The sequence below is a fragment of the Lepisosteus platostomus genome, chromosome 22, assembly GCF_059453375.1.
Source record: "Lepisosteus platostomus isolate fLepPlt1 chromosome 22, fLepPlt1.hap1, whole genome shotgun sequence".
Classification (NCBI taxonomy): domain Eukaryota; kingdom Metazoa; phylum Chordata; class Actinopteri; order Semionotiformes; family Lepisosteidae; genus Lepisosteus; species Lepisosteus platostomus.
Genome location: NC_142632.1, coordinates 10,401,374 through 10,424,925, shown reverse-complemented (window position 1 = coordinate 10,424,925; position 23,552 = coordinate 10,401,374). Strand labels below are relative to the sequence as shown.

General features: G+C 39.1%; 2 protein-coding genes across 11 annotated transcripts in view; one reads left to right on the top strand and one right to left on the bottom strand.

The window, feature by feature from the left end:
- The window catches only part of tbx4 (T-box transcription factor 4), a 30,489-nt gene extending 21,032 nt beyond the window's left edge, over positions 1-9,457 (bottom strand). Inside the window, exon 1 of one of the 3 annotated variants that reach the window (XM_088616300.1) lies at positions 9,249-9,457. The gene's annotated coding sequence lies outside the window, so the exon portion shown is untranslated. Of the gene's footprint in view, positions 1-5,218; positions 5,373-5,432; positions 5,842-9,248 lie in introns of those variants that run through there. The other 2 variants (XM_088616299.1, XM_088616301.1) reach the window with 2 other exon arrangements.
- brip1 (BRCA1 interacting DNA helicase 1) overlaps positions 1-23,552 on the top strand; it is a 178,861-nt gene that overhangs the window by 100,745 nt on the left and 54,564 nt on the right. For 7 of the 8 annotated variants that reach the window (XM_088616285.1, XM_088616283.1, XM_088616282.1 and 4 more), the window contains exon 30: positions 17,753-17,894. The gene's annotated coding sequence lies outside the window, so the exon portion shown is untranslated. Of the gene's footprint in view, positions 1-11,745; positions 11,818-17,752; positions 17,895-23,552 lie in introns of all 8 variants that reach the window. The other variant, XM_088616279.1, reaches the window with a different exon arrangement.

The following is a 23,552-nucleotide window of genomic DNA, read 5'->3' as shown; positions in this document are numbered from 1 at the left end:
GTTTGCAAGCAACAGTAAAGTGGGGCAGAAAACTGCACAAACCTTATGATTGAAATTGTTACTGTATCGAGTGGTTGATGTGAATTCTGAAACCAGTGAAAATGACATATTTAGAAACTGTCATCTCTTTGTTTTTTAATTCCAGAAACGGAATTCTATTAGTCTATTTGTCCTTAATCAAAGGTTTGCATCAAATGAACCGAGTAGGTCATAATTCATAATGTAGTGGCATTGGCAAAATTGAACCTTGTCAAAACCAATAATTTAATAAGGTTCTCCACTGAAGCCAACCAAAAGCTCAGTTATTATGCTGTGATGAAGTGTACTAATTATTGATTCTGCTCACTATTCTGATGACTGTTAATTTTGGTTGGGAGGTGGGTTTAGCATGTTCACTGTCAATGTGATTTGTTATTTACAAGAATCTATTTACTATAATCTTATGGATTCTTGCATACTCCTTACTTATTACTTAAGGCTCTGTCTCAGAAGATTTGCTTTCTTATTGAACCTGCTGAAAACGAAAGGCAGTGCCTAATAATGTAGCACAAGTAACTGTTGTGGAACCTCCACAGCCCACCTCTAGCGCCAAGAATCCTAATTCTATTGCTCCCACCTTGTCAAATATGTAGCAACTGAGATGAACTGAAGCAAAGCAAGCATGTGAAGTATTTAAGCAACCACAAATTAAATTCTGCTAGTGGACAGCCATACTAACAATACTTTGTTTGTGATTGTTCTTTCTTTTTGAGTCTCCCAATGACCAATAGAATAGCTTCATTCTGCAATCTCTGTATGATTGACATAGCTTTTGGCCAATGCCTGCCCTTCTAAAGTGTGTGCTAAGTGGGGGTTCTCACGCCATTTTAAGGGAGTTTTTGCAGGCAGTTCTATATGCAGAAAAGTTACTGACGCGGCATGGATATAAACTTACGTGCTTTGCTCCAGCCGCAAAACAAACGAGCTTTTTTATGTGACTCAAGCAGTCAGGCTTTGCTTGTCTAATTTCTTTATTCCTTTGCTTAATTTAGGGAAAGCATGAGTTTTTGGAACTGCAGCTTCAACAAAAGCAAGCTCCTTAATCCTCCTTTTAAAACATGTATATAAATACGAAAATTTACATCTGTCGTGTAGCCCCTGTTCAGTCATAACTACATTGGAGACTCACTGTCTTCTGTTCTTTATACAGTTCAGTATGTATTCATGGCAATATGGGAAACCACTACTTTAAAAAGCTATCTACAGAATAAAGTTATTAATATGTATGATTAGTAAGAGCACTGTCAACTGAAGATAGTTCTCTTGTTTACAGTTCCCTTAGTTGAACAAGGTAAGTGAAAGGTACATTTTCACTGTAAAAGGTCCAGTGTGATTATACAAATTATACAGTGACCAGACCCTGAGGATGTGCAGAAGTGACCTATCGGACAACATTCTCTGCTGGAGCTCTTGACATCTGACAGTAGAGCTACAGAATAGGATATACTAGACAGTCAGGTAACATGAAGGCACGTTGAAAATCACAACGCAAATCTCCAAACCTGCAGCTTCAGTGGGAATATTGTGTATTTAAGAAAATAATTCCTTAATCCATTTTGTCCCAGTACTTCTGACTTTATTTTGCACTTATATTGTGGTTTAATATACAAGTTAATTCCAACCACAGGTGACTAGTGAAATGTCTTTTTCTCCTGCATGTTCATTACTGTATTGAATTAAGAGCTATGCACTACATTGAATGAAAGGCAGAGCTGTAACTACATGAGATCACAGGAATGTTGGACAACACAAAGTAAAAGTTTCTTCCTTCTATGTGATCAAGAGATGTGCCTGCCAAGTGAATGACGCAGTCTGGCTGTTGCAAAAATGAGAACTAGCATATCTCTGTTCTTTCTGAGGGATTTCAGCAGTAATGTTTGATATTTAAGGATTTTTATTTATAATTTATGGACAAAACAAATTCAGTATTACCCAGATTCTATACATAAATCATTCTTTATTTTGCCTGAATAAACATATGCCTTGAGAAATCTATGATTCCAAAACCCTGCTTTTGAAGACAAGGTCGAGTGCAATGAATTGTTTGATTAGATGTTTATGCTTCTAATGTTACAGGATCCCAAGTTTTATGTAACAGGGCTAAACAGTGTGGATTCCATTAGGAAAGGTCACAACTTGAGCTGCATGTACGTCCTTTTGCCCTCCACAGAAACAAACATTACCGAAATCTCACTGTCTGCAGAAGGGGAAAAAAAACACTCTTCTCTTGTCACACATAACCAAAGGGCCTGAAACCCTGTTAAAACAGTAAAGAATTCATCTGAAGATTATACATATATTCTAAATCTTGTGCATGTAAATAATGTGAGTGCTTGCACCAGAGATAAAAGGGGAGAAATTAAACCCTGCATAAACTCACGCAGACACTGGGAGAAACTAATAAAGATAAGAGCTGACTGGAACAGTAAGGCTGTCGCAAATCACGCTGGACCTTTTACAGTGAAAATGTACCTTTCACTTACCCTGTTTAACTAAGCATAGTGCACAACTGCTGTGTTTATATCTCCGTCACTCCAGACTTACAGTCCTCTAAACTCTTTGGGGCTGATAGAGTGTCACATGCATTTTGGCTTAGAAGGTATATATTGAAAAGCTGAAATCCATCCAAAATTAAATAACAGTAATTACTTTGAGGCGGTGAATCTAATTTCGTTAAAAACAGTACTTTCACTGCATTAATTTCAAAGAGCGTGCCCTTCACATCCTAGAGTAATTTGATATCCATTAGTATTTTTTCTTAGTTTTCCTTTTTTAGATCATAAGTTTTTCTGATTATTCTAGCTGTTTTCCTAATTTTACCAAACTAAAACTATTTATTTCAGAAACTGTCACAAATAATGTCTCTGGGTGTATTTCTGTTAGAAGTGGTGGTTGTTGTTGTTGTTGTTGTTTAAAAAGGGTTAAATGCCTGTATGTACAGATTTCTGATGCATGTTATTTAGAAAGTTATTAGAAATTTCAAAATGCCTGCTTATACAGTATGCTTTTGTATAAGCATAGTTTATTTGCAAATGGCTTTACGACTATAATAAGCAAGCCTTCCTTGCTACTTACTGAAGAAAATGGGCTAATGAAGGTTCTTTCCAAAACATTATGGGATACGAGATTTTAAAAACAATCAGAAAAGTACAAGTTAGAACTCAATAAAAAAACACAGCCTTCAATTAGGTTTTATACTCAGTAACTGGTCCATCACTCAAAGTACTAACCGTGCTCACTGTTTATTATTGATCATATTACAACTACTATTACTAAATGAAAATGAAAGAAATGCAGCAGTCATCAATGGTCGTTAGAGAATACGCATGCATTACACTTAAGCAATTATTAAAAGCAGTACTTCTGAGGGTCGCCATTTGCGTGACATCGTGCGCGCATTGAGTTGTGATTAATGATAGATTTAGTGCTAGATTTTCTTCCTTAGTCTTTATTCAAGTGTTTTGTTTAACGTCCACTTGAAATGCCGCACTTCAAAATGCTGTTTCCGTCTTGCGCGGAAGAGAACTTTTTCGGCTCGTTTGATACTCAAGAAATGTAAACAAGGAATCGATTATTAAAAATCAGTTTAATAAAGAGACTGTGGATTTAATCGCTTTTACAATGTACTGCACGATCGTATTTTAATTGTAGTATTTTACATATAGCGATCTAACGTGCAAAGGCGAATACAAAATGTCTTGGTAACTTAGAATTATGTGGACGTTTTTTTAATGAGTTGTAATTTTAAAATAACTGAATTGTAAGTGTGGGAACCTACTACTATTTTGTTCTTTGTGAAATTTAAATACTTAGAAAATCAGAAGTTGCCTCCTGATTAAGTTTTAACTTGTTTTGCAAATATTGAGTGCCACTCAAAACTAGCATAAAAAAACACTGTTGCATTTAGTAATTTCAAATCAATAAATGAACGTTTCAAAGCTTATTTTGCAGTGAAATACGAAGTACTCAATTATATCACTTAAGCAGTATGGAACCATAAAGGAGAGTCGTTTATTTGTAGCTCATAGCGACTTAACGTTGAAAGCGTCTCATTTTGTTTTCGGGTTAAGAAATATTGTGCATAGTAGCATTGCTAATATTATCGTGCATAAAAACATTATTGTAAATCAGGTTAAACACGGAACCTTTGGATAAAGCATTCCAATCTGATATTATATTTAAACATTTGTTCTATAAACATTTAAGATACTTTTAGTGAGTCAAGCGTGGTGCAAGATCGCGATTATAATGTCCTGTTGACAGAACTCGAGAGTTAGCTCAGTGTAGGTCACACGAGCTAAAGGCAGTAAACGATTTGCGAGAAAAGGAATGGAAAAAAAATCTTTAAATGTACCCAGCGACACATCTGTATAGTAACATTAAAATACATTTGTAAGAACCTCACCGCACGAATTTCTTGTATTTAATATTTTCGAATTCGAACAAATCTAACATTTAATGCGACTGTGTTGTCCGAGTGTAACATTCTGAAATCCTCCTCATGGAAACTTTCACATCTGGATTAGTCAGAAACTGTACACAACTCTGTAAAATAAGATGGCTGATTATATCTGATACATATTCTCTGGGGTGGGGTATCTTTTAAAACCACAGGTTGAATATGACAGCTTCTCGTTTGATTCACTGTAGGCTTTTACCTTTTAATGAAATACGATTGTTGAATAAAATTCATGCTATTTTTACGCTATTCTGCTATCCGTTGCCTCTCCTTCTCACTGGCTGTGTGTCGGGTTGTATTCCTGGTGTGTAGATGTTTGAAAAGGCACAGGCCCTAAGCCAAGTACCAATCATTTCTTTCTGCCGAAACTTCGCGCTTGACCCGAAAGACGCTGCTGTGTTCGGCAAGCCTCAATGGTAGACGGTTATCATTTTATCGTCCGTTTCCAAAACGTCAAGGCAAGCCTGTCTGCGGCTCCAGTTTCACCGATTTTCCGATACACAGCTGAAAACCCACGCACACGCCGGGCTTAATGTTTAGCATCAACAACAAGCTCATCTCTGGCACCATCTCGTCCACGAAGAGCAATGCCCCAAGCCGCCGGGAATTTGTTTACGCTTGAAAATATTTGAGAGGTGAACGCCGTCAACGCGGTGTTGACTGTGGTATACGCCCTCCAGGGCCACAATTAAAATCCGGAGCTCAGTCCTCCGTACTCACTACAGCACAGCAGACCCGCGTCTTCGCCCTGTCTCAGCTGTCAATGGGACGCGCATTGAATTCGGAGGAAAACGAAGTGATTATGGAGCCTCATCGAGACTTGCTCAGGTCTGACAGCAGCAGCAGCTTTGGAGCCGTGTCGTGGCTGGCACTTTGCAAACACACACACACAAAAGCAAGCAGCTGGGGGAGGCAACACCGACTCTTAGTTTACCTCATGAAGTGTGTGTGCAGAAGTCCTCCATCTCAGTCCAAACTGCGATTCAGTTTCCTCGCAAGAGCACGAAATCACACTCCGGCCAAGAGACAGACAGCTACGGTAGCGGCTGGTCGTTGCGCGTATTTCGTCGATGCTGCCTGTGTTGGATGTCTATGGCGAGGATATAACGGTACTTCAGGAATCCTCACCCAGGGCCACGCGTGAACGCGCCTAAGTTAACCCTGACGTGGGGAAACCGGGGCCAGTTTGCACATTGCTGTGGGTCCGCAACCACAGTGTGAACCGGGGATCCCGGGATGGGATGTTTTCTTCGAGCCAGGAGGAGGGAGAGAAAGAAAGTAGGGGGTAAAAAAAGTTGGTGCTCTTCCCCTTGATTTGTTAAAACACGAGAGTGAAATATATGGCCCTTTCCCCTCACACCCCCCCCGCCACCCCTCCTCCCGTCTCAGCGCTGACGTCGCTCGTGACAACAGCACCTACTCTGCCCCGCGCGCAGCCAGTCGCGCAGAAGCAGGGGAGAAGAACTCCGATTTGGCGATCAGTACTCGATTACATATTGATCCCCCGTCCAAAGCCTTAATTGAGTATGTTTCACCACTGGTATCAACAGGTTCATAGATACTGTTTTTATTTCGTTCGTAACGCAAATTACCCTTACTGCCAACAGCCATTTTATATTTCATGACTTGTCTGTTGGCAAGCGGATCGGCTGTTATCTGCCGGGCTCTGGACAAACTAAAGGTGTGTGCAAATGGGCCTAAATATCAAACCCAATCAAAGTAATTCCCATCCTAAAATACGTGCAGAGATGTACGCGTTTCCCTGTATGGAAGCCCACTACGTTAAGGGGAAAACTAGTGGACTTGATTGTGGATAAAGCCAAAAGCAATACATAAAACGTGAAACAATAATTCAGAATAAATTTCTTCTTGGGAGCCTGTCTCCTTTTTCATTTTCAGGGGTGTACGTCGGACTTCTGTTTTTATAATTGAAGTATATGAAAGTTTTAGCAATCGATTTTACATTTGCTTCTGATCCACACCCTTAGACACGGTATCTTTAATTTATTTTTCAGAAATATTTTCAGAATATTCGTCTCGGCGCCACAGGTCATGTGCGCACAATATTGACAATGTTATTTTAGCACATTAGCGACAGGCGTCCTTAGAATAACAGTGCGGGCGCGCCGAGGCGTTTTGTGGAATTGATGAAGCTGTTGATGAATTATCCTAAAGTAAGAAATCGAAAACGCTTCCAATGAAATACGGCTGTGGTTTTAAAGTAAATGGGTCGAAGCACAAGGTTGAAAGACCAATAAATTACCTTGAAGTCTGAGTGCCGGTGGGGAATTTGAGTTATATCTGCTGATGACATGTCCAAATGTATTGGGAAAAGAGCAAAAATGTCAGATGGTCGCTCATTAGCCATAAACTTTTTTTTCAAGATTATTTAAAATCACTTTTTACATCAAGTTAGAATGATGTCTGAATTATTATTATTATTATTATTATTATTATTATTATTACTATTATTACTATTATTATCAATAAATATTGCCACAGAGCGTTTAAAGGTTTTTGTCGCGGTTAATAGAATAACAGTTGACCATTTGTCACGGAAGAAAGAAAAATAAAAACTCCCGTTTTCTGTCTGTGATATGTAAATACAAATCGATCTTGTTTAAAAGTCATAATTATGACGGCAAAATGTTCGATTTTTTTAACATGATTATCTTAGCATTTTCTTTTGTATTTGAAAAAGAAGCTATGCGAATCAAATTCACATGTTATTTGTAATCCTAAGTTGATTTTATTAAATACGAAACAAGTTTCAGGATTTTTGACTTGGTGATTTCGAATTTAGTATCGGTTTTTAATTAGCATTAGATTCAAATAACTTTTATTTACCATCAGCTCGGGGACAATAGTGCTACTACATAATTATTCGTCTATGCGCTAATAATAATATATATTAAGACTCTGTATAGTTTAATGTAAGTATTTGTTCATATTATTGATTGACTTGCAATCGAGAGATCTAATTATGTGTAATTCTGTATGAACGGAAGATAATTTCTTGACCGCTGCCCATTGATATCTCAAATCACGCAAACTTTTACGTACTGATTTTATGTACTGATTTTATATTCGGGATTCAGATTCTATTTTACCATATCATGTTTTCTTCCTCATCTCTAACGATTGTACACTATTTAGCCTACGTGAACGAGTACAGAAAATGTGATCGGATTTTTCTCATCTGATTTAAAATCCCACCCAATAATCCAATGGCTCTTGTTGGGAAATGTAGATTATTGATTGTTGTCATCTTGTACAAAAAAAAGTTTAGTAGGAAAAGAGAAAACAATTCACGCATCAAGAGTAAGTACTGTAAGTTCAGTATCGGCGTGGATATTTGGTCTTTTCATTTCTTTCATAGTGAATTGTTTCTCGTTGATTACTTTCGTGTTTATTCGCTAACGGAAAATTAATTTAGAATTTTATCCTCGTTATAAATTTCTCTCCTGGTTCTTTTCTGAGAAAATTGCGTTTCCCCGTCTTTATTTCTGCCTTGACAATGTACCAGTGAGAGCAGAGTTAAAATCATGTTCTTATACGTTGAAAATCCAGTTTTCAATTGCATTTTCATTCTTTTTACAACCGTAAAGGCCGTTCTTATTGCAAAACCAAGGTTAAAACAGCAGCAATACGAATCAAGCAAATCGAACATCAAGCAGGCTATGTTTTTGTCCATCATAAATGGCAGTATGAGTTCAAAGGGAAAACAACTTTCGAGAATAACCTGGGATTCAGACAAGTTACACTTAAATATCAACAATGTGTTTTTTGTTCGCAAAGCCGGGGTAAAATCACACATGTGTGTGTTTCTCCTACACGAAGGTTTATTCTGGTCAAGCACTGGACCGAGTTGTGTTTCAAAACTTTCTGCGAATTCAGCATTGTACTGTAAACCACGCAGCATGTCTGTGATTCGATGTATTTAAGTTTTTTTTTTCTTAAATGATCAAATTAGCTGAAGAAAAAGACACAACGGCACGTTTCAGGTCCCAAACCACTGAACCGAAAAACCGCTGTTTGACTGTAGGATATTTAGTTTTGCAAGTAAGGTGTAAGTGGCCGTGGCCTTATTCAGGGCAGTTCAGGCCTGCTCCCATACAGTCAGTATTCTGTATGGCTCCACCTTAGCAATAAGCATCAATAAGTCTATACAACAAACACACAGCTGAATACATCATGATCAATGAAGCCCACCAGCTTTCTGTGCGAAACTTCAACTTCACACAAAAGGACAGCTTCACCGCAATGCACACGTGTAAAAATCGCCGTACAGTACGTCAAGCAGTTTTTACACATTTGAAATAGTGAAGCAAACTATGCACTGCCTTCAAAAACATTCAACATGTACACATTTAGCTTCAATGTCCTGCATTCAATGCGCACGACTGTTAATTAACCTTTTTATGTTTCTCTTCTCAAGATATTAAATAGCCGATCATTCTCGGCGTCGCTATATCTGCGCGATGACATATACAGTACTTTACAGATGCACCACAGCAAGCCGAGAGCTGGAGACACAAGACACAACAGCGCTGGATCATGTGATGGGCTACATGTTGCCGAAATTAGTGTACGCAGTTTTTGTGTCTGGCAGTGAACGCTCTTCACGAGTAACATCCCTTAGCGTGAGCTTTCGCCAGTGCTAGGAAGTGTAAGATAGACAGACAGCTGTTTCATTATACCGGGAGCATGAAAATCCACACGTGACGATTTCAAAATCCACGGGTCTTACCTCCGGCTGGTAGTGTCCTCTTTCTTGTCCCACTCGTGTCCGCGATTCCTCGCCCCCCGGGTCTGCTCTGCAGGAGAAAGTTGGACCTTTCTGAGATGTTGAAGGGGGGGTGCGATAAAACAAAAAAATGTTTATAGGAGCTGAATTGAGCAGGATTTGTGAAAGTGAATTTAAACTTGACTCACTCCCACCGTCACGTGGTTGAGAAACTGGGAACAGGACCGAAAAAAGTATTGAGCCTGTCTGGACTCTCTGCGAGCAGGATGTTTCCTCACGGACAGCGCTGCGGCTCCACGCTCGCTTTCTGTCCACCGATTTATTTATAACAAAAGTAAATGAAGATTTATGTTCCCTGACGAAACTGGGAAGGTTCTCTCCCAAATAAAATTCTGCCTAGGCTACTCTGGATTAAGTGGTTCTTGAGCTAACAACTAAAAATAAAATCATATTTAGATTGCTAAGAGTCTTTTGTTGTTTTAATTCGATAAACATTAACATTATAATTACACCTCAACCATAGAAAGTAGCGGGATATGTCAGCAGCCGAGTTATTGTCTTGTTTTTTAAAACTACTGAGTTAAAATGGGAAGTTTTTTCAACTGTACTCTGACGTGTTGGCTGTTTATTATAAACACTGAAATGTGTTAATATTTCAACACCTTTTTGTGTGCTTGTGAAATTAACGTGTATGTTTTATCTGGAGTTGAGTGGTATCCACGTCAATACACGAGTTTCATCGTTTAGAGTTTCACCCATTTAGGTCTGTAGATTATTTTTTGGCAAAAAAAAAACAAATCGATAAAACATGAGGAAACGAGAAGTGTTTATTTCTAATTCGGTAACACTGTCACTGTAAAACAATACCTGAAGCCACATCATTTCATTTTGGCGGAAGCCTGTATCATATTTTTCATCCTAAAACACAAGAACACAATATTCGGCCCGTCTAGCCCGATGCTTTCATAATTACGCTATTTACACAAGGGTTCACTTCGTGTTCTTCAAGTATTAATGTATTGTGCATTGTTATAACACTTCACAAAATCCATCATTTTAAAGGTCAAGCCCTTTTCGAAAAGACGTTAACCAAAACGTACATTTCAGACTTGTACCGAGTTTTGTGAACAGAATAAAGCTCGATCCCTTTTAAGACCTTTTTGTAAGAGGTAAGAAGTCTGTGACGATTTAACGACTTATAATTCCGTGTCTGGTAGAAAGAAATTAAAGTTAAAAAAGTATACAATACAAAACACATGATCTTTCTTACACCTAGATTTGTTCTTTCCTCTTCTCGTTTCCACCTTCCCACACGACCTGTAACGAATGTTTTGAATTGGGTTTACATACTGTACCAAAAGTCTAAATACTTTCGTCATATTTCAAAACTTTAACAATCACACGGAAACCTCGACAGGCGGAAGGAGAGGGTGATTTATAGGGAGCCCGGCGACCCTCTGTGTGTAATGAACTGGGTACAGGAGGAGATCAGGGTGGAAAGTAAACCAATTAAAAACCGCACTCAGGTAACAACCACCTCAGCCTCTCGCCCCCAACTGGACCTCTGCTGTTTAGATTTCATTGTGCGCGCTGAACAGCTGCTTTCGGCGCCAGCCTTCACCTTTAGAGAACGTCACGTTTCTGGTTTGCGTTCGATGTAAACTAACGTTCCAGAGGCCTGCATGCAAAACACCTTGAGGCTCAATTTATAACAGCGTGATTATTTGACGTCCCGGATTGTATAATAATTTTAAACGTGCACATATACTTAAAAGTATGTATTTTATTTTCATTTTTTTCATATCAATGGAAGTGTTTGACAGAGAAAAATCCTAAACTCGATAGATTTAAGAAATTACGTAAAACCTTACCTATAGGTTTGCAGAAAGCCTGGATTAGTCCTTTCCGTGAGACATATGTGCTTGTGGATTTGGCCAATTAAAAGTTTACAGTGCAGCCCCTTGCGTTCGCATCACAAAGGAGGAGCCCCCATAAAACAGGGTGTGGATGGGACAGTCCACCGCGATTAAATAGTATTCCCCCATTTTAAAACGAATAGCGAGAAACAATTAAAATAGATTCAAAGGATAATAAGAAACTTCTGCTTGAAACAATGACAATTTAACGCTCAATCATAAAAGCAACCCTACAGAAGTTGTTTAGAAACTTCTTTAACCACTGATTATAACTCTCAAAATGTGTCAAATGTATTATTTTGAGCATTTAGAATGTTAAGAAAACCTATGAGTGTTTGATGGTACTCGCACAATGTTAAAATAATGTTTAATCTTTTTTGGGGGGGACGTTTTTAGTGATTTTATTCCTATGTAACACATTTAGCGTTTTTTTTCTTCAAGGCCATGCCAAACCTACCAGAAAAAAAGTGGTTTGCAGATGTTAACATCCTAAAGCAGAGGCTTGCATGGACAGGTCAAATATGATCTTATCCACTGTGTCCTAAAACCCTTGTCTGATCTTTTCCTTCTGGCTTATTTCCAAGTTAAATCTGTGGTACCAGCAAGACCGAGGTCCGGGTGACTGACAGGATTCCAAGCAGGACGAAAGCACAGTGGTCTGTTTACCAGTCGTGCTACATCCCTAAGCTCCTTTTCAAAAGTCTTTTCCAGACGCTTTCATGATTCAGTAGGCCCATGTAGGGCAGAAATAGTATAAGCTGTAAAACTGATAGCTGATTTTTTTTTTGACTCTTTGACAGGAAATATAATTCATGTAGATTTGCAGAAACTATCATCACCATATCTCAATTAGGATTCTGTAGTTGTATCAGTGCAAATAATGATTATACTGCTCTAGGCACAAAAAAGAACTCGCCAAAGGAAGCATATTACTTTTCATTTATGTGTGGGTGTACCTGGACAAATTCAGGATGTGTATACAGTTCACAGCAACAAGTTATTTCCAAGACATTTGCTAAATGCATGTCCTCTTAAAACCAAAATTCAGATTTCAATACAACTGGGGGCAAGAAGGAGGACTTAAGAAGAAAATGAACAGTTTCCACCCTTATCATTCCTGCCAGACAGCTTTTTTTTCCATTTTCAATGAAAGGCATTGCTGTGGTGGAACGTTGAATTATTAAATCTATTTTGTCTGGAAACTGCATCATGAATGTTGCAATTCCATGGTGTGAACAGACTTCAGCTGCATGGAGTTCACATGTGCTGGAACATATCAGTTGGCGAAGCAGGATAAATGCATACTGTAGTTCCTCTGTTCACTCTGTGGATGATATTCCAACACTGCAAGGATGAATGATCCCAGCTTTGACTCATTCTGAGTTGTATGAAAGCCTCATCTTATTTTATACCATTTCCCTGGCACAAACTCATGCCCTTCTATCCCCAGGCTTCACTGTGTGTTAATTCATTACCTTGGGCAGGGCTGAAGAGCCAGTCAGCCTGGGAGGTGCTTGATTTTTAGATCTCTATTGCCATCAGAAGCAGCCACCATTGTGTTGCCTGTCAACAACAATGCCATTTTTGCACACAGATATTTCATAAGAAAGAAAGTACACAAGGTGCAAAAGTGACATGAATTCTTATAGAGTGCTTGGGGAGAAATTTGAATTTTGCTTTACTCTTAATAAAGAAAACAGCTGGGTGAATGCAGAGTTGTGGAAAACACTATATAAGGAAGAACGAATGTGTTCAATCTGTGTTTATATTTTTCACTAGGTATTTGATGATCCAAACTTTGGGATAGTAGGTTTGGACTGGGCTGCACCCTCACAGACTTGTAATGCTTTGTGCTACCTATCTCACATCTTTTCTGTTTTTCTTTTGGAAAAAATGCATTTAGTCTTTGTTACTAATACACATTTTAAAGAATGATGTGCCTATTAATAAAATAAAATATCCAAGTGATCTCAGAATTCTCTTTGATGACTCTTGGGCAGCCCAATCTTCCTACAACGTCTTCCTCTTCAAATCTGATACTATGCCATAAGCTATGATAAAGGCTTACGGTCTGTATCTAGGCCATAACACAAGGCTGTAGTTGATTGTTTCTTATTTTGTAGAGTGAAAAATTAACATAATTCAATCTAACAAACTGTACATAATTGCAAGCCAGTTTTTTTTAATTTTCATTCAGCCCCTTGTTTTAAACATAGAGATACAGTTTCACAACCGTTATAACCATCTGTAAAGTTCACACCGTTTCTGTATCACTCTTTGAAGGCATTCCTACTGAACTATCACAATCAGTACTAATACATTTTTAAAAAAGTTGTGTAGGAAAAGACCTGAACCTCCTGGTAGCTTCGCTTTTATCTGCATGTAGCTCAGTCCTTTGATGCACGGAAGTAAACTCTCCCATTTAATTGGGAAACCCCCCCCCAAAAAATAAATGTGGATTTTAAACCCACTGATCCCAGAAAATGGATGCTACAAACGTCTGAGTGTATATGTGTGCTTTTTTAAATGATACTCTAAATTATTATGGGCTCTTTCTGTGGTCATGAAATGTTATTCTTTTTATTTTAGTCCAGCAGAGATGCATGTTCATTCTGGAAGTGTCTAGTGGGTCTTACTGTTGTCATCAGCCTGTGATAAATAAAGCTGGTGTAGGGCAATGACACATGTTTTTCCAGGCAATTTAAGTAGAAATGAAAATTTATAGTGTTTTATATCCCATCGAAACCCAAGGAGAAGGTTTCAGTAATTCCCAGCAAGCATATAATAAATTAATTTTTAAAATTTTTGTCCCTCTCCATTGTGTTTCCCTGGACTTGTTCTTTCAGAAACAGTTCTCTAACTCCAGGATTTCACCTCAGCCTTCGCAAGTTTTTTAAATAAACAAAATGGACTGAAAATTAACGGGTGACCTCTGAACTATTCCTCTTTCCTTGGGTCCTCTTATTTTCTCATGTTGGGTCTGTGAGATGCTTAAGCCCGAGCTCAGTTTGCCTTTCTCAGCCCTTGGGCCTAGAGCTCTATCGTTAGGGTGACACTCACTTTTTCAAGAAAATCAGTAAGGTCGGTCCTCAAGGTTGGCACTCCAACAGATAATGTCCTTAATGCGTGGCCAACCTAATTAGACGTTTTTTATTATTTTCTTCACATTGTGTGCATGAAGACATGTACGGTTTTAACACTGATCTACTGTCAATATCAGATGTTTTGAAAGGAAACAACGTACCCAGAGGATAGCTCCGCTGTCAGTCCCCAGAATGACATTCATGATAACACTAGAATATTTATGCTTAAACAGAAACAATAAGGTTCCAATCCATACAGTTAAAAGCATTTACATATCCACACATCAGTGTTTAAGAGAAACTGCACAACAGTTAACTTTGCCATTGTTCAACTATTAGAAGAATTATTTTTATGTAAATATTATGATGTTTACATTATAATTGAAATGCAAGGGGAAAATCAAATGATGAGTAGCATTTCACTATTGCCTTCAAGTGGAAAAAAATATGTTCTGAAAATATTGACTTCTTCTCACCTCTGTTTTCTGCAATAAATGAAACGGGTGATGCAGTTTTCTTTTTAGGAGTGGGAGGGAGGTGTGGGGTGCAGTATTACAATATTTAATAAAATAATTGTATGGCTTTGAAGTTTGCACAAAATTAATTGTTGTGTTTCATCCTGCTGTTACCTGATTTCCCCAAGCAAAACCTGTGGATGTGTTAGGGGATTGTATGTTTTTAGAAAAGCCTGGGTAGTTTAGTCTCAGGCTCTCATGGGCTGAAGAGTCCATTCATCATGACATAAACTGTTAGTCTTTGCTGATCTCCAGTGTTCATCTCGGAGCCACATGTAGGGGTGAGGGAGCAAATGATTTCTCTGGGGTCAGGCATTAAAATCACTCATTGCTGAACTTGAGAGTGTTATTCCTTCTTTAATACTAACATGGACTGTAAAGAAAAGATTGTTGCTTTGCCTTTTTCTCAGACTTCAGTTCACTGCTGATTAATTTATGTCTGTATTTAAAACATGGCTAAGAATTCAGTGCATCTGGACAAAAGCTTTGACAGCAAAATCAGAGTGATTGGGTGCAAAATAGGGGAAAAAAGCTATCATAACGTGGAGCTGAAAGGAAATCTATGCGATAATGGGAAATAAAGGTGTGGTGTTCTTGGATATTTTTCAAAATACAGTATATGCATTCCAATGTTGCTTTGTATTGATCCTGCATATTTACAATTGACAGTGTGTCACTGATTCTGGCACGTCTCTTTTCTCAGGCTGTTTTGCAGCTTCTCAGGATGGGTTTCCCCGCACAAGTGTTCCCTGTTTCAATGTACAAGAAATGATATTGTAAAGAAGTTAGGAAATTCATGTGATCCTCAGAGAATGTTAACATACGTGATGTGTGATTTCCTGCATATCCAGTGATCAATACAGTGAGAATGCAGTGGAATCCCTTTTCAAGGCAAAATGTTGGACTTTATTCAACATTTAAATACTGTATGTATTTCTCGGTTTCCTAAGGCAATATCCCCTACTCTGCTGGTATGGTAGAAACACTTGTGTAATGCCATCTTCAGGGTATAATCTTTTATACCTTTTAGGTGTTTGGCACAGTTTGGGTTAGTAAAATGTTGAGTGTTTTAGAAGAAGCGAACAAAAGCATTTAGGCTGAGTACTGTCATGTCATGACAGTCTAATGCAGTAGTTGTCAACAGTACAACAGTTTTTTAAATTCCTCCCATTGGATTTAAGTGAAAACAAGTAATGCCATAAGGACTCAATTCTGGTTAATTTCTAAACTTTTCATCCTATAATAATGCATTTTATACATTATATGCATAAAATTGTAAAATGTGGTGTATATACATTATTATTTTATACCTTATTTTATTGTTTTTTTTTTTACTTTAATATGACCAAAGTCTTACTTTAGCATTCAGACCTCTGATGTAGCTCACCTCAACTGGCTTGGGGAAATTAGGTATAAAATGTTCAACTGTTTTGCTGAACTGTGACCTACTTCCTGAACTCGTTGATTCATCTCCGCTATGACTAATAAAGCCTTTATCCTGATACCAGAAAAAAAATTATAAGGAAGCTGTCATTTCAAATAAGCGATACTTAGATGATTGTTCCCTTGTCTAGTTTTAATGGCTATTAAAATTTCAGCGACAAGATAAGTGGGCATTGAAGAAAGTCCCAACGTTAACAGTGATTTCTGAAATGTTTGCCATTTTAATGGGTTCTAAATGGTAGTAATTGTACACATGGTCTGATATAAAATCCAAGAGTTCCTCCTGTAAAATATTTTTGATAAACACATTTCAAAGGAATTAATTTTTGTTGCACGGCCTGTTTATTTGTATTAAGCGAGAATGCAGTATATCATCAGATCGTAATAAAGTTTACAGACAAGAGGAGGCCATGCGCCCAATCTTTTGCTAGTCATAAGCTTACCCATCCAAAGCTTTCATCCCGCTGTTTCGTAAAGAAGCCAGGGTAACGGCTTTGACATGACTGGGTAACCTGTTCTGTAATGCCACAACACTGTGGGTAGAAAGGGGCCTTCTGTCCTAGGTTTTAAAAGCATTTCCACCTGTCGCCTGCATCATGCTTCCCTGATCATGCTGAAGAAGTCCAATTATTATCATTCTTCTTCTTCAATAATAATAATCATTATTATTATTATATATAATGATTCTATTAATATAATTATAATATAATTAATATTATTTATCGAAGTAAAAAGGTGAGTTTAAGTTTAGATTGTTTCAAATGTTTCACGTGAGGCCCAGCAACATTGCACAGGATCAAGTGAGACTCCCAGATTCCCGACTCCGGCTGAATCCTGAGTGGGGAAGCCATCCACCATTCCTGCGAAGGTCTCCACGATTTCCATCTGGCATTGGCTGCCCACCAGTAAAATCTGTTTCGTCACTATTTACTGTAGCCTTGAGGAATTTGATGTCAACCAGAGTCTGACGTCACAAAAAGACAAGGGAGAAGTGATGGAGGCAGGATATCAAAGGAGGGAGAATTTTTAATCTACAGTAGATCTGTGGATCATCTACATGGCAATGAAACTGAAGACCGTGTTTTGTGTATTATCTGACCGAGCGGAAACTTATAAATAATTTTTAAAAAGCAACAGGCCCAAGACTGAATGCTACGACTCATCAGCGCTAACTGGGCTGCTTCGACCCCATGCGTGGGGGATATATGAGGACCAAGGGAATTAAAATGCTGCCTGCCAATAAGATTTGATCGGAACCGCTTAAAAACAGTACCATAAATAGACAAGAATTTATTGATGGACAAGAACTTATCACCCTAAGGTCTCTCCTATTCTAGACTGAAATTGTTCAGTTCCTTCAGCCTGTCAGTATAAGATATTGCCTTAAGCCCCTAAATGTATCTGGCTGCTCTTCACTGGACTGATTTCAGAGCAGCAAAATCTTGGTAACCAAATTTTTAAATAAGGTCTTACCACAACACGCCATCTCTTTGATTTAAATGATATATTTGTGACTGCGTATCCTAATAATTTGTTTGCCTTTTTTGTAGCTTGTCCGCAGTGTCTAGAAGATGTAGCTGACGTGTCAACATATGCACATCTGTCTCGTTGAGTGAAAACACTGAAGACACGAGCCTGTGAGGCTATTGTAACCTAAAGGTCAGGTGCCCTTCGCCAGCTCTGCAGCCACAGGTAAGACAAGCTTGCTTCAAGTCTCGGCAGTATTTCTGTTTGCTTGAGCTTGTATGTCAGAAAGCAGAGAATACTTCATACTGAGCACACTGCTTAAATATTCCTGCAGAGGTCTGCTGAGTTGAACTTCAGAGTGAAAGCCTTGTGTATCAGGCTACATCAGTCCATTAAAGCAAGTAGTAATTTCTATTTCAGGTGTATTTTCTTAAAGGCAGGCACTAAAAATCTGTAATATATAATTTAAAAAAATGTCAGTATACACGAATGTACATCAGCTACATACATTATAAGGACCTTTATTATAATATATTGTCATGAAATTGTAAAAGGGAATGGTTCTTTTTGAAGAAATGATAAGTGATGTGAGTGACAATGATATATATGATTATATGATAAATATGATTATATGATAAAATTCGCAGTACGAATTAATTTGATTATCTTTGAAGACACGGGCAGTGTACAATACATATATGAAGTTCTCCCTCACAAGTACGGAGGAGACAGAGCACTGGACAAGCCGCCTGTCCGCTTGTGCAGTTCTTGCTGTGCAGACGGCGGCTTGCAGACTCTCCGGGAGACTGTGGAGCCGTCTGGAGTCTCGCGATGGTGAAAACGTGTCTTTTGAGTTTGCAAAAGAGAATTACCGCGACATCTAGTGGGCAATCACTGTGTGGCGTTTTCTTCATGGTACAGCGCGCAAAGCCGTTTCTCCTGCCGACGCTGGCGGTGTTTTGCTGACTTTTGTCTCCAGGAGTCTTGGTATTATCATGCTATTACACGCTATTCTAACAAAATAATTTAGCATTATCGCGTTTCAAGAAGTGAGGGATTTTATATGCTGCATTCTAAATTTTAAAGCAATATCAATGATGAAGAGATTGTTTTCTTATACAAATGTTAGGTTTCGTTCGACACCAGTGTGCGTGCGTTTTGTACCGTGTACAGGCTGTACGTGTCCCTTTGTATAGATTGCCCTATCAAATGTACATCAAGTTGTATAGAAAACCTAAAACAGCTGCTGGAATTATGAATTCGTACTTTCTGTAAAGTTCACAGTTCATTTCAGTAATAACAACGCTCTCCCAGAGCGTCCTTCTCTCCTTGTGTATTTACAGTAAATGACTGAGGTGTGTACAATAACCCTGTTCAGCCTGAGTAAAGGCGTGGCTCGTAGGCAGTGGGCGTATTCCTGTGACGGCCCGAAGACACATGGCTAGTCTGCTGCTGGACACGTACCTAATGAGCGAAGTTCTTATGAGTGCCGGTTAAAAAACGTTAATGAAGTCATCAAGTCTGAGTGCGAATTTCCTGCTCAAGGCTTGTTCTCCTACTGCCGTGAGAGCGTCTGAGGGTCCTTGCCTGTCGCTCTCCAGAAGGGGGCGCTGTCTCTCTGCCGAGGAATCGCTGGGAAAAAGAAATGTTTTCAGTCCCTCTATAACCTGAGAGTGCTTTGGCTATCACAACGCTACGTCTGCCTGCTAGCACATCTCAAACTCATCCGGACCCAGGTTGAGGAACACATACAGGGATTGTAACAGGGGCAAGGCGTAGTTCACTGTGTAATTAAACATTGTTGAACGTGTCGCCGCTTGCTGTTTTCCTGGTGGCCCTTGCTCACGTTCTCATATGTACGGTTTCATACTTGCTCTGCGTTTTCTAGGAATATAAATTATTCATTTCCCTTCTGCTCCCACTTGCCCGCTGTGCTGTTTCCTCCGCGTTTGATGCACAACCGCCGACTGCTAGAAGTAAACTAAAGGGCATCGGTGCATTTCCCTGCATTGTAGGCGAAACAAACATCAGGAGTGAAAGACTTGGGGGGAGGATAAACAAAACACATTTTGCGCCACGGAACTATGAGCGGGATCAAAACGCACACTATGACACGTGTTGTACAGGTGAATCGGTGTGAGTGTGAGAGGCGGCCGGCGCGCCCAGCCGGGCTCTGCTCTCGGACCGGGGAAGGACGACCGAGTCTGCGACCCCCTGATAACGCCGCGTCTGCAGGCTGCGCTGCGCCGGGCGCTTTCTCAACGACACAGTTCAACCGCGGAAAAGGCTTTATCGTGCGATGAGAACAAAACTGAAAAGAAGGGATACATCAATAGGTTGTTGTTTTTTTGCTGCGATTTTCAGATAATAACTTGTCGACCACACAGCCCACCGCTGTTTTTAAATGCCACTTGTAAAGGAATATTGAATTCTGTTATTGGGGTTTCATAACTGTGTGTAACATGAATTTCATACGCCACACCTTCCACGTGTACATTCGTTAAAAACGCTCGGCCTGACCCGTGTTCTCCGCTATTCATAAAGTGAAAACTCTAGTTTTGGACCTTGTGATCGATCTACTCGGTACTGTTCGTTGAATGTGTAAAATCTTCTGTAGGGAAATTCCTAGCGGCCCATAATACCCCTCGAGTACCCTGTAAATTGCATTTCCCTTACAATATGTTGTGCAACAGATAAAATACTCTAGTTTATAATATCAGCTTTCAGAGTGGAGATGGGGAATCCATTGAGAAATTAGTGGCGAAATTCCGAGTGTCTTTTCACGTGTCAACGTGTGCCTTTGATGCCCCGATGTACAAGCTTACAGACTCCAGTTCCCTGCCTTAAGTAGTCGAAGCAAATTGACCCGGCCTTTATACCCCTGTACAATTACCAATCATTAGTTACTATCTGTGCGGCAGCCATTGGAGCCTATTGATCACTCATTGACTGATTGTTTTAGACAAACAGTTTTTTTCCCTCTGTGAGAGTGCGAGGTCCAGCAGCTCGCTCTGTTAATTGGAGATAACAGGCGGCCACAATGGCCCCTTAATAAAAAATGAGATTTGTGATTAGCGGAGGGGGGAGAGGGAGAGGAGAAAAGAACCCAGAAGAGGGCTCTCTAATTAGGAGCCGCAGCTCTCGGGATCTCCCTCAGCCTTTGTGAGCGGGTGTGGGGAGGCTGTGTGGCCGGCAGTCAGGCGACAGGCGCCGGTTCCTGGACAAAGGATGTCTGCTGCCGGAGTGGCTAGGCGTCCCAGCGCCCATCCTCCCCTCATTTCCCAGCCGCGGGCCTTAACCCTTTCGCCGTGACACGGGCTGCGTCTCCCCGCGCTTCGCCTCCCAGACAGGCGTGCTCTCTCTCTCCTCCCGACACCGGGGGGCTCGGAATAAAACGCCCGACTTGCGTGTAAACACTGAAAGGAAGGACGGACCACTGTCCTCACTGAGAAACTAGGGAAAGAAAGACCCCCCCCCCTTTTAAAGCGAGTAAAGTAGAATCCTTGTGTTGATTCTGTGATTTACTCAGGGCGGGCAGGTGTTAATAGCCAGTAATTGTTGGAACTGTACTAGATTATTGTTTTGTTTTGTTTTTATCCGTTTCTCTGTTGCTGTACGTGTAAAGCATAGTGCATTTCAAAGCAAGGACAAAATCAGATAAAGAAACAATGCTCGTTAAGATGTAACAGACCACGATGATTACAGGGAACGTTTGGTAAAATCTCAGCTCAGTTGTTGTGGAAGATATTGTGGAAGATATTTTGAAAGCAACAGCACGTTTCTACACTCAATGTTTGTAGTTGTCTTTATCTTCTTTTGGTTTGTGAAATGGATTAAAACGTTTCAGATGAATCCCAACTTTTATCCGGGTCTGCTTTCAAACTAGGAGTGACTTCAGCAGTCTGGATTTCCCTCGGCAATTCAAGAAAATGAATATTAATCCGATATATTAATAAGTAGCCCACATTAACCACTTCATTAACCTGTTATATTTATAAGAGCAGAATAATGTTTGAAAATCGGAAGAAGCCATTCAGACCCAAAAAGCTCGCTTGGCTTTTAGCAGCTGATGGACAACATTTTAGCGTAATGCCTTCTAAAGATAATTATGTTTCTACAAATAATTGTGGTTGTACATTATAAGAGAGAGTTCCATACAATATTCTGATTTTTAAACCCATTATTCATCTCTCTGTAATGTACATTAAAGACCGTAATTATGCAGTATTAAGTCCATGCGTAAATATATCCCAAACTGGCCTAATGTCCGCCATCCCATGCTGGGCTTTTCAAGCACAGTATAATTTATCCGTTTTCAAAGTTCTACGTTTATCCACTCAAACAGTTAAACTCTCCGTGTGCCATAGAAAGTGCAAAGGAAACGTGTTATTGAAATACTTTGAAAGGGGGGCGGCAGAACTTCCGTATTAAACACAACCGATCTATAAATATCCTCAAATTACTATTCTCTTTCTATATATAACTAAATACAGACAATGCCGGCCTACGGCGAATAGGAAACTCAGATTAAAACATTAATCACTAATAGTTCCAAAATAGAATCTCCGGTTCAGGACAGTTAACAGAGCAGACAGGCTGCGAGGCGACACTTCACGTACCTTATGCTGAAAAGTCAATTTCCGCAGGTTGTGTTTAAAAAAATAAAGAGTAACAAAAACTTCTGCTGATTATTTTAAAAAAGTGATGTTTTCGTTACCTTTCAAAGCTGGCCTACGGACTGACATTTCCTATTGACATTCAAACCATCTTGTACAGTACTTCCCAGACCCACAGAATAAATTATCCCCAGATCAAAGTATTCTGCCCAGTGTGTTCTGAGATGGTTTTAAAACGTGTTGCTCCTAAAACTGCTTTTAAATAAACGCATGCGCTTAGCTCTTTTGTCACTTTATCTTAAACGCAGAAAAAGGACAGTGAATTCTGGAGTTCTCACGGGGTCTATCGCAATTTGGCATGACTGGAGTGTCGGACTATTCTTTCACTGAGAACTGTAGATAGTAACAGGTGGGCAGTAACTCGTGTGACCGGCTGGCGCACGGATACGTCTGGTCCCTCGTCCTGAGCGATCGAGTCGGCCAGCGTCACCTACAACAGTAGGACCACTTCTAAAATAATAAACCTGCGGCCTGACACTCATTTTAACAAACGGAAAAGTTTAAAACGGAAAACATTTCACAAAGCTTCTGCGTTGCTGGATTTTTCAAGTACTGAAAAAAGTTAGATACTACAAACAGTTCTATTATTTTCTTTTTAGTGTTTCACAATGCGATCAAATCTCACAAACTTCCATTTTTGCAATGTTATTTTTAAAAGAGAATTGTAAATGTAAACAGTATAATGTTCATATAATGCATTTAGGAAGATTACAATACGAATCACATATTAATGTTTTTAGTATAGCTACCCTTTAATAAGCAAATCGTTTCATATGTATCACAGAATTCAATAAATCGAAACTAATATACTATATTTCTTTTTACCTTAGTATGAAAATTCGAGTGGCAGATTTTGCCTTTTGTGAGTAGTTTTTAAGAAAACCGATTCATGTTCTGTATCTTCTTGAGTTGAGCAATTTCCAATTTCGATTAGTTTTATTTAAGCTCTTAAATGTCTGTGATTAGAAGATTAATTTCTTGCTGCTAACGGGTTTTTTGTGTATTTCCTCTCAAATGCGTTTCCTTGTTTTATTTATAAGCCAAGGTAAGATGAAACCAAAAACTAGAAATAATTCTAATTAAACCATTAGTTTTAATTAAAAAAAAAGATTGATGTGCTCTTGTTTTAAAGCGTTTTATTAAAGACGAGTATGGAGATGAGACCTGTTAGCAGATTTCGGACCCATTGAAAAGACCAGACTACAGA